Source organism: Sus scrofa, chromosome Y (genome assembly GCF_054392235.1).
Source record: "Sus scrofa isolate SSC_HxYL_T2T_F1_AM1 chromosome Y, Sscrofa_HxYL_maternal_Yorkshire_Landrace_v2.0, whole genome shotgun sequence".
Taxonomy (NCBI): domain Eukaryota; kingdom Metazoa; phylum Chordata; class Mammalia; order Artiodactyla; family Suidae; genus Sus; species Sus scrofa.
In genome coordinates, this window is record NC_139402.1 from 11,751,737 (window position 1) to 11,763,920 (window position 12,184).

At 43.3% G+C, this 12,184-nt stretch overlaps 1 pseudogene; it reads right to left on the bottom strand.

Moving 5' to 3' along the window:
• Positions 1-7,141: 7,141 nt before the first annotated feature.
• On the bottom strand, positions 7,142-8,800 carry LOC110257962 (heat shock transcription factor, Y-linked-like; annotated as a pseudogene).
• Positions 8,801-12,184: the final 3,384 nt, after the last annotated feature.

The window sequence follows — 12,184 nt, forward strand, 5'->3', positions numbered from 1 at the left end:
ACGTTCCCCTGCATTATTCCTTCCAGGCCTTACTGCCCTTAGCTCACATTGTAGGTCTGCAAATGAATTTTCTAGATTTTCTTGGCTCCTCCTTATGTTTTCTATTTCTTTTCTGAGGGAGTCTGAGTTACAGTGCTTATCTTCTCTGAATCTCTTTCGTATGGTCACTCTGTGTCGTTTGAACTCAAAGTCTGTCAGACTGTTTGAGTGTTGAAGGTTTTAGGTGAATTCTCCTGTTGCATAAACTGGGAATGTTTGCTGAGCTTCTTCATCTTGCTTGTGTTTTCGTTTTTGTGTGAATTTGGGGAAGCCAAAGTGTAGTTTCGCACAGTCAGGGCACATAGTGGTAGTTGGGCTCTTCCTGAGGGCATGCATGGCTGGCCGGGTCACACCACTGTGGCTAAGTGCTTCCTGTGGGTAGTCCTGTGGGTTGTGCTGATATGGTGGGGAGCTTCCATAGTCTGGGTGGGGCTGGCCAGAGTGTTCTGCCTTGGCAGTGCACTTCTTGAAGCCAGGTAGGGCTTGATGGGTTGTGCCACAAGATAGGAGGGCTTCCTGAGGGCATGCAGGGCTGGCCAGTGCCTGTCATGGTGGAAGTGCACTACTCCTAGCCTGGTGGGTCTGGTTGGTGTACGTCCCATTGTTGGTGCCCTTCCTGCAGCCAGGGGCAGCTGCCTGTGGTTCTCTCCAGCAGTGGAGGGCTTCCCAAGGGTGGGGAGGGCTGGCCGGTGTATGCCATGGAGGACGTTCACTCCCCATGCCGGGAGGGTCTTGCCCTAGTGGTCAACAGCAGTAGGGGCTTCCCGAGGGTGGTGGTGCTGGCTCTCTCACGCTGTGTCAGCAGAGCCCTTCCCAAGGGTGGGCAGGGCTGGCCTGTTCCTGCTGCTGTGGTGGTGAACTTCCTGACTTGGGGAGGAGGTTGCTGGGGTGCACCAGGGCAGTGGGGCACTTCCTGTGGGTGGAACACCAAGGAGGTGGTTGCCTTCCCATGGGTAGTGGGCCCAGACTACTGCAGAAGGAATGTGGCTTCTCCCCGGGCATGCCCATGGTGGAAGAGGGGGATGTGCTGGGAATGCCGTCTGTGCTCTACTAGCTGTTGTGCAAGTGAAAATGCTGTGGAGCAAGGAGTATTCTCTGGTGGCCCACACATCCTGCTCTCCCCTCCCCAACAATGGGGCAATGTCTCTCCTGCAGGCCCAGACCTTCTCCTCTCTTGTGGCTTTCCAGTCCCCAGCCCTTAGCACTTTGCAACCCTTCACCCCTGGGGCACCACTTCCTCATTTCTTATGCTGTCTCCACACCACCAATCGCAGCCTGCTCCCAGGGACTCACCTCCGAATCTTAGGGCTTGGCACCCAGTCCCCACCAAAGCATCTCAGTCTTTGGTACCTGTTCCAGCGGTTCTGATGATCTGTGTGGCTCTCACACTGCCTCTAAGTCCTCTGACCTGCTGATGCACTTTTCGTGGCATCTTGGAGATCCCTTGGACTCATCTGATCTTTCCGCAGGTTTGGAGAGTTTCCAGGGTGTGGGTTCCCTTTCTCCTTCACCGTTCCCTCTCAGGAGTCCAGTCCTGATGCCCCTTCTCTCTTTCTCCTCTTTTCTGTTGCTTTATGCAGTTGTGTCAAGAGACTCTTCCCATTTTTGGAGGCTTCAGTTCTTCTGCCAGCGTTCAGTTGCTGTTCTGTGTGAGTCATTTTACATGTAGATGTGTATTTTTTGTTGCATCTGTGGGAGAGGTGAACAAATCCCCCTACTCTTTCACCATCTGGGCTCTCTAAAATTGTGTCCTTCTTTATCTTTCTTTATGGCCTTTGTTTGTTTCAATGTCTATTTTTTCTACTATGCGTATCACAACTCCTGCTTTCCTGTCTTGACCATTGAAATATCATGCCCCATTCTCTCACTTTCAGTCTATATGTGTTCTTTGCTCTAAAGGGACTCTCTTGCAGACAGCAAGTTTTGTGTTTTTGCTTTTTGATCCAATCTGCCGTTCTGTGTCTATTGATCAGAGTACTCAGTCCCTTGACCCTTAAAGTAACTTTTGAGAAACATGTATTTATTCCCATGTTAAACCTTGCTTTTCAGTTGATTCAGTGTATTACCTTGGTTCTTTTTTTCTTTTTTCTTTTTTTTTTGATGATTTCCATTTATTTTATGCTTGGATACATTTCTTTTTAGTTTTCATGAATGTAAAATTTGCTTTTGATTTGTGGTTTCCCTGTTTTTCAAGAATGTTAGCCACTTCCTACATCTGCTTGCTTTAGCCTGGTAGTCATATAGGCTCAAACACATTATTTAAAAATAAGTGTCTAAATTTTCATACTTACTTAGCTACATTCTGTGCTTTTGAATTTCTTCTTTAAGATCTTTGTGTTTGTCCTTTTGGTGTTCCCTGTGTTTCTCATCACTTTTAGAGTAGATTTTTGTTTGTTTGTTTGTTTTGGTGACATATGCTGGCTTATTTAAGTGACTGCTTTCCAATCTGTATATCTTTTGTCTTATTTCATCTTCTTCCTCTTCTTCTTCTTCTTCTCCTCCTCCTCTCCCTCCCCCTCCCCCTCTTCCTCTTCCTCCTCTTCTTCCTCCTCCTCTTCCTTCTTCTTCTTCATCTTCTTCTTCTTCTTCTTCTTCTTCTTCTTCTTCTTCTTCTTCTTCTTCTTCTTCTTCTTCTTCTTCTTCTTCTTCTTCTTCTTCTTCTAGCCATTTCAGTATTTATTTAGAATGGGTTTAGTATTGGTGTACTCGTTTCTCATTTAGCTTTTGTTTGTTGGAGAAATTCTCTGTTTCCCTTTCCAGTTCAAATGATACTCAATAAATAAATAAAACATACATAAATGAATAAATAAATAAATGATAGTCTTGCTGGGAAGAGTATTCTAGGCTTCAGAGTTTTTCCTTTTGGAAAAATAAGTTTGCCAATTTCTTCAGGCCTGTAGTGTTTCTGTAGAGAAATTAGGTGATTTGGGGGTTCTCTTATAGTTAATGTGTTGTATTTCTCTTGCTGCCTTTAGAATCCTCTCTTTATCTTTATCTTCGGCCATTTTCATTATAGTAGGTCTAGGTGTGGGCATATTTGTGTTCAGCCTGTTGTGCGCCTTCTGTGATTACTGTATTTTGACACCTGTTTCCTTTAGTTTGGGAAAATTTTGAGATATAATTTCTTCCAATGTATTTTCAATCCACTTTTCTTTTTCTTCTGCCTCTTGAATTGCTATTATGCATAGATGGACCCCTGTTATGCTACCCCATAGATCTCTTACGTTGCTTTCTTGTGTTTTCATGTGGTTTTCTGCCTGCTGTCCTGATTGGGTGATTTCCATTATGCTATCTTCCATGTCACTAATTCATTCCTCTGCACTCTTCACTCTGCCCTTTAGTGCCTTTAGCCCAGTTTGGCTATCTGCAAAAGACTTTTCTAATTTTTCCCTATTTTCCCCTAAATTTCCTCATTCCTCTCTAAAGTAATCGACATGACTGTTTGTAATGTGCTCATAAGTCCCTGATATTCAGCCTTCATTCCTTCAGTATATATTCACTCTACCCCTTTTGAACTCAGTGTCTTTTGGCCTACAGAAGTCTGTTGCATTGTTTCTGCTTCACATGAAATCTCCTGTACCTTATGTGGGAATTGCTGCTGGGCTTCTTCATCGTGTCTATGATTTTCTTTTTCTGTGAGTTTGGGAAACCAAACTCTAGTCTTGGAGGGTTACTTCTAGGCAAGAGCAACCCTTTGTATTTTGTGGGATGTTACCATTTATTTGGGGCATGGAGAATTGCATACTTGCTGGCTCATTCTTGGGAGTGAGCAAGCCATTATCCCGAGGGTGCTGAGTGAATTTCTATGGAGAGGGAGGCAGTGGGTAGGGCTGGTAGTCAGTGCCTTCTTGCTGGGGTCTTAGCAACAGCAAGTACATGCAGAGAGGTGGCACAGGCTACTTCTTGTTTCCAGGCCTTGGGAGTGATAATGAGCTTTTTGCAGAATCATGAGGTGCCCAGAGCATTTGGTAGTGGCAGTGGCAGTGGCATGGTTTGTGAATTCCCAGAGAAATTGGAGCAGAAACAGGTAGTGTTTGGTCACAATGACCTCTTCTGAGGTGCCCTCTGAGGTGATTAGGGCCACAAGGGGTGCCTGTTCCTAGACCCCTAGTGGTAGCAGGCCATGCACACCTCTGGAGTGGGAGATAACCATGGTAGTTTGCCCCCCCAGCTGAGGACCCTTATAAGAAGCAGCCTGTCCCTCTTAGCCCACACAGGAAGTGGTGCACCACTGCTCCTAGTTACAGGGTCTTGGCAAAGGACACTGTTCAACCTTCTGGGTGCTTCTTCCCTGCAACTGTCAGAGCATTTGGCACTGACAGTTGCAGGGTGGTTATATGGCCAGGGTGATGAGAGCAATACTGGATGGTGGCTGAGTTGTAGTGCCCGCTCTGATTTCTGACCTCTGAGGTGACTGTGGTCAGAGATTGGACCTGATCACACACCCCTACCGGTGGCAGGCCTTGACTCCCTGTGGTTTCTGAGATGACTGCTTTGGGTTGTCCCTGCTGCCTGTAGATCACTCAAGAGGCACCACATCTCACTTACCCACCTGATGCCCTTAGCCCCCACCAGCAGGATCTGGACACCCATAGCCAGCACAAGAAGTGCCCAGGCTGCTGTAGCACAAGCAAGTGTCTTCTTGCCACCTGCAGCCTGCACCAGGGGCACCCTGCCCTCTGAAAGGCTGTGCACGTGTGAGCAGGGAGATTCCTTTGGCATCTGCCCCTCCTCCTTTTCCCCTCTGCAACAATGGCACCCTATTTTTTAAGACAAAGTGGGGTCCCTTCTACTCCAAGGATGGTTCTGAGGTGACTCTTGGTATGATTGAAAACAATTCTTCTGAATGTAGTCCAGAAAGACAGTAAAAGAGAAACATAAGACGCTGCTAAGTCAAAGAGATTCTATATCTTCAAGGGACCTGTTAACCTGGCTGAGGTTTGATGTTAAAGGCCAGCAATTGTATTTAAGGCTGTCTCTGTGTAAAACAAGAAAGCAACCTCTAAGTGTGAATCGGGACATATAAAGGGGTGGAGATAAAGGCAAAAATAACCTAGGATTTTAGAGAGAAAATGACACCTCCATTTTCTTCTTCTTTTCTTTTTCTGTAAATGGTTCACTGATAAACTACCACCCTGTGGTGACAGTGATGCAATCTGTGATGATGTCATGTGGATATTGTTGTTGCACTTATGGTGTAAATTATGGTCATTGTTCCTGGATAAGCTAAAATATGCTATCGTTTGGAATGTGAAATGTACTTTTTAAGTAATTGTTTATCTTTTTTTTTTTTGTCTTTTGAGGGCCACATCTGTGACATATGGGCAATCCCAGTCAGGGTCAAAGCAGAGCTCTGTCTGCTGCCTTACATCCACCATAGCAAAGCTGGGACTGAGCCACATCTTTAACTCACACCACAGCTCATGGAAACTCTGGGGCTTTAAACCACAGAGCGAGGGCAGGGGGTGAAACTGCTTCCTCATGGACACTAGTTAGGTGTGTTAACCTCTTTGCCATCATGGGAACTCAATGGAATTTATTGATTTATTTTTTCTTTGCAATGAAGACAATCTTGTCAACTAATATCCAAGTTCCATTTGAAGTAACAGATAGACTATAATGCAGCTGAGAAAACACTACGTAAATACTATGTATTTTCCCTTTCCAAATTGACTTTTATTTGCCCCTTTTTCCACACCATCATGATTGAGACCCCCATTCAATACAACTTGGACTATTTCAGAAATCTCTTGACAGCTATTCTCTATTTCCTTAGTTCCATTTTCCTTTTTGAAACAGTTACAGCTAGGGGACATGTCAAATGCTCCTCTCAAATTATCAAACATTTCAAATATTAAAAAACGGTAAAATAATCTGCCATTGAAAACAATTAAAATGACAAAAGGATAACCTGCAATGGCAGAAAATTATTTCTGATGATGCAACTAATAAGGGCTCAATCTCTAAAATCTGCAAACAACTTATACACCTTAACAACAAAACAGCTAATAACCCAGTGGCAACATGGGAAAGAGACCTGCATAGACATTTCTCCAAAGAGAATATACAGATGGCCAACAAGCACATAAAGAAATTCTCAACATCACAGTTTATTAGAGAAATGCAAATCTACACTACTATGAGGTATCACTTCACACCGGACAGAATGGCCATCATTAACAAGTCCACACATGAGAAAAGGCTAGAGAGGGTATGGAGAAAAGAAAACTCTCTTACACTGTGGGAGGAATGTAAATTGTTACAACCAATATGGAAACCACTATGGAAACACTTCAGAAAACTAAATATAGAACTAGCATATGACCCAGCAATCCCACTCTTGGGGATACACCTGGGGAAAAAAAAAACTTTCCATGAAAAAGTTACATGCACATGTATGTCCATTGCAGCCGTATTCACAAGAGCCAAGACATGGAAATAACCTAAATGACCGTTGGAAAGAATGGATTAAGGGATGTTGTATATATACACAATGAAACACTACTCAGCCATAAGAAAAGAACAGAATAATGCCATTTGCAGCAACACGGCTGGAACTGGAGACTCTCCTACTAAGTGAAGTAAGCCAGAAGGAGGAAGGCAAGCACAATATGACATCACTTATGTGTGGAATGTGATATATGGCACAACTGAAACTTTCCACAGGAAAGAAACCCATGGATTTGGACAACAGGGTTTTGGTTGCCAAGGGGGAGTGTGCAGGAAGGTGATGGACTGGGATTTGGGGGTTGAAAATGCAAACTATTGCATGTGGAGTGGGTATGCAATGAGGTCATGCTGTATAGCAATGGGAACTATCTCTAGTCACTTTTGATGCAGCATAATGTGAAACAAAGGATATGTATGTGTGTGGGTGTGGGTCTTGGGTGGGTGGGTGTGTGACTGGGCCACTTTGCGGCACAGTATGAAAGTGATAGAACACAGTAAACCAGCTATGATGGAAAAATCATTTTAGAAAAAGAAATGCAGCATCCTTTTACTCTTAACTGTGTCAAAAGTAAAGAAATGGAAGCTATGAAGATGAACATACAAGTTTATTGCTGACATAACAGAATTGCAGGAATTTGGTGACATTTGCCAGCTAAATTTTCATCTTCACTCTCCTGCATAACCTATAGTCCTTTGATAGTTCAGATACGGAAGAGGACTGAGGATTTGGCCTTGAAAGCGAGGCAGCAGATGTGTCAGTGGCCATTGGCATTGGGAACCATGGATGGGCTGCTGGTTGCGGGTTAGACACAGGGCCCTCAGTTGGTGATATATTCTGGTATCTGGTTGGCAAAGGAGAAGGCTCCACCCTCAGTCCAAAATAACCACGTGGGAAGTTAGAAATGCGGTGGTACTGAGAAATGGAAGTGGTAGTTGTAATGAAATTCACGATGTGGCCACTTGCTGGAGAGTAGCTGCTTTGTGAGTGCATGTGAAACGTGGTCAACTGACTAAAAATAGCATGTTGAGCCATGACAATTTGTCCTGGTGGCCTGAATGATGGTGATGATGGAGAAGAAAGACCACTTCTAGTTGGGGTATTTGTATTAGAAATTCTGTGGCTCATAGAAGGCCATCTTATTAAAGGCACATTTAGATTTGTAGAGGTTGAAAATGCATCTTCTCCATGAGTTTCTGCAACCACATCAGAATTATGGTTATCCACATTACCCCCTGTTCTAGAGCGCTTCTTGTTGCAGCCTTGAAGTAGAGAAGCCTATACTGGAGAAGCATTTTTCATCCTGACTCTTCTTTTCATCCTCACCAACAGATGGGGACAGCCTCGGTTAAAATTTGGATTATGGTAGAACTGCAGCTAAAACCAAAAGAGAAAGGTATTTAGTGGCCTTTTAAACAAAGATACGAGGACAAAGAATCCATAAAAATCTGACTTGTTTCATCACACAGAGTTAATGTCAGGAAATAATACTCATCTATTACTAACATTTTCAAAAATTTATGTAGTGGGAACAGGCAATTATGGTCCTTAAATAAAAATGCCTGGTGCATTTACAGTAACAGTATGAGGTTCAGTGGCTTGTATTGGGTGAGGTTCATCGAGAAGGCTCCAGGTGGCTAGGAAATTTCTCTATCACCCCAAATATTTTATGACCAAGTGGTCTTCAATTTAAAAGTGTAGCAGTAGTTCATCCCACTTTCAAGGTCTACTATGACCCTATATGTATGAACATATTTGCAGATGTCCCTCTGTAAATAGTAACTGGACATTTCATAATACCTTGTTCCAAGCAGAGACTTCATTATCTTCTGCCAGAATGTTGGCTAGTGAGGCAGGTCTTTGAAAATTCCTTTGCAATTTAGTAAGTCCATAAAGGTTAAGCTGTCGAACTAAGCTTTTCATACTCTCAGTTTCAAATATTCTGAAAGGAGCCTTTCTCTCCAGAACTTCTTTCTTGAAGCGTTCTTCATTAATCATGATCGAGGTTCCATTTTCATCCCACCAAATGGACTTAAATCGATCACTTTCAACAATTTCCCAAAGTTTTCTGGGAAAGGGCAGAGGAGGAAAATCATTATCTTCATCTGGTTCAGAGGCACTCAATGTGTGGCATGGCTCTTTCATCAGGGAGCCCTCAGACAAAGCCTGGAAAGCTTTTTCTTCACTCTGAGACCTCAAGTCCAAGTCCCCAGTGATTGAGTTATCACACCATGGAGATGTAATGGAGGATTCTGAACCAGTTGGTGCATCTTTAGGAGACACAGGTTGAATTTCTGAAGGAGCATGTGCCATCTCAGATTAGTTTCTGTTCAGCTACTTTTCTCACCTGCATGGTTTTTGAACTCTGCAGTTTTAAATGTTGCTTTGGTAATCCTACACAGATAAGCTATCCAATCCATCACAATGGTTGCCAGCCTGAGTAGCTGTGACATCACAAGACACAAGTCTCCTAGCAATCTGAGCATCACCTTCAGTCAGGATTTACTTCTCTATGAAATTAGCCCAGTTAACATAAAATACGAGCTCTGTACTTAAACAGTAACCCAAAGAGAGAGAAAAAAAAAATGAGATCAGCAAATGAGACCCCACTCCAATGGAATCTTTTTAATAAAAAAAAATCACATAAATAAATAAATAAATCCATTTCATCCCTGAAGTAAACGCAAGTTCTCTCTTGTGCACATATGCACTTGTGCCTGTTATGTAAGGCCTTGTAAATGGAAGAAAAAAAAATGGCAAAGTGAAACAAAACTTATGTAGCTCTTGAGAGTGTATAACTAGAATCTGTGCAGTATTTATATTCAGAAAAAGCATAGCCAGTGTTCTCTGGTGGCTAGCTTGTTACAAAAGTGTTCTGATCTCTGCCGTGATATGGGTTCAATCCCTGGCCTGGGAACTTCTGCATGCCCCAGGTACAGTCCAAAAAATGAAAAGACAAAAGGAAAAGAAAAAAAAAAGAAACAAATACACAAGCAAAACCAAAACAATACAAAACAAAACAAAACAAAACAAAAACCACGACCTTTATCACTAATCAAGGCATGGAAGGGCCCTGGGCACCAAGCAAAATATCTATAGCCATAGAGGCAAAAAAAGGTTGATGGTTGCTTGGGTTAGGAGAGGAAATTTGGGGAAGTACCATCCAAAGGGTATGAGATTTCCTTGTCGATTGATGACAATGAGAACTGGGGAATTGACGGGTGTACCACATTCTGAAGATTATGTATGCCATTGAACTGAATACTCTAAAACTTCTACCATAATGTTTTCACATTGGTAAAAACTGACAGTGATCTGGTATCACTGATTTTATTATATATATAGAGTTTTCTGTGTATCCTATGTAAGTAGTCTGTGTGTTAAACAATATTCCAAACATTTTCCGTTAGGTTTGCTGAGGGAGGAATGCACAAGGCCAATTAGTACATGAGGGATTTATTAGGGTCTCAGAGGGGGCTGGGTGGAGCTGACGATGGCATCAGCCTGACTGCAAGGAGGTGTTATTCTTATAAAGCATCTGTGGTGGGAGTCTGTGGTTGGAGTCCACGGTGGGACCTTGTGGCAGGGAAAATGGAGAAGAAAGGGAAGGTCAAGGGAGGTGTAGGGACTCAAGTCCCATGACAGAGCACAGTTAATCCTTGTAGGCAGTTAGTCTGTGCAGGCAGTGGCTTCCCACAGGTCCTCGTTTCTTGCTGCACAACTTGCACATCCACATTCTGGGAGGGGTGTCCACAGCAAGTCTCTCAGGTGAGCAGCAATAGTTGGGGTGAATGGGGCTCTGTCTCCATCCTCCTGGGATTCTCTCATTCAAGCCTTCCATTATATGGGATAGGGATGAATGTCTACTCTTCTCTATCTGCTTCCTGCTGGCCTGGAGTGGGGAGTACTTGTGGATGGACATGGTACATGCTACCATAGAGGATGGGAAGAAAAGAAAAATAAGATTAAACAGGGGTGTGGGATGTAAGTTGATACCGGTATTGTTGAAGGAGGAGTGCAGTTTCATCTGAGTAGGTTTTAACACGTGATGTGGTATTAACATGTAAATCACAGGAGCTATTGGTCATAATACATGTTGTCTCCTTTCTGTTGCTATAAGAGAAGACCTTGAAAATGTAAGGTTGTCGCTGCCAGCTGATGCTGCTTTGAGGACAGCTGGTGTCATCACGTCTGACAGGGCGCATAAGCCCTAAGTTCTTGGCAATGCAAAGGCTTGCCTAAAATTACTTCCATAGGATTTCCTAGTCTTCTTTGGATGTCTGACCCCCAGCTACTCCATTCTGCCTTTTCTCCCTATTGGCCCATGCAGTTGCCATGGTCAATGATCTCTGTATTTCTAGATGAGAGAAGATGCAAGAATTTGGGCCCATAGAGATCCTCACCTGAAATCAGTCTGAAGGCATGTGCCTCACTCCTGGTCGCCTCCCTGAGCTCTGCTCAGCCGGTGCTGCAGGTCAACAGCTGCTGTGCCTCAAGTTTTCCTGCACAGAGAACCTCTAGGCAAGTGCTAACTTGAGGTCACAGTTGGCCATACTCCCCCATGGTCGGAAATTTGACCATAGTTTGGGGAGGCATTTCATGACCATTTCATCTCACAGTGCCAGCAATGAACATTGCTAGGTCTGGCAATGATGTCACAGATAGGCCACTCAATGTGCTAGTCCTGGACAAGGCCATACTAGGAGTAGCCAAAAGTCTCTGGACCACCGATCTTCCTAGTTTTTATGGTCCAGGAAAATATTCCCTCTTGCTGCATGTTCCCATATCTAGAGACCACTGATCTCATATGGAACTATATATCATTTTCAGTGACTCAGTTACACTTCTGGAAATGCAAGAAATAGCAATTTTGTGAAGAGAGCAAATAAAACATAAACCTAGAGACTTTCATTCTGAGAGAAGGAAGTCAGAAAGAGAAAGACAAACACCACATGATAACACTTACATCTGGTATCTATTTTAGAGCACAAGTGAAGCTTTCCACAGAAGAGAAAAACATGGATTTTGAGAATAGACTTGTGGTTTCCAGGGGGAGGGGGACTCGGATTGAGTGGGAGCTTGGGGTTCATTGAGGCAGTCTCTTGCCTTCGGAATGGATAAGCAGTGAGATCCTGCTGTGTAGCCCTGGGAACTATGTCTCCTCACTTGTGATGGAGCATGATAATGTGAGAAAATAATGTAAACATGTCTGTGTACCTGGCTCACCATGCTGTGCAGTAGAAAATATAACAATATATTGGTGGCAATAAAAACAAATTAACCTATTCTGATAAGGAGTGGAAAAACATAAGAAAATATTTGTGGTCTCTTAAAAAAATGTGGAAAGCAGTATTCATAAAGTCATAAATGAAAATTGAAAAGCTTCACACAAAAAAGCCCTGTTTTATTGCTGTTCAGCTGGATTAGTCTGTTCCTTCTCTTTCAAGGAAAGTTTATTCTGGCTTGTCCACTCAGCTGTATTCCCCAATGTTCTTAGGCTGGTTATCCCTAGATAGTTTAAACATTCCCAATTCAAGGAAGCCTTTAAATTTCGATTAAGGTAGCCCAGGAGAGTTATGTCACTTGGCTAAAGTCTTACCTGCTGATTGAGCTTGAGTAACAGTTGAAGGAAACGTAATTGTGCCCTTGTGAGAGCAGGTATTAGTTGGCCAAGTGAGGGGATCACACCTAGGAACA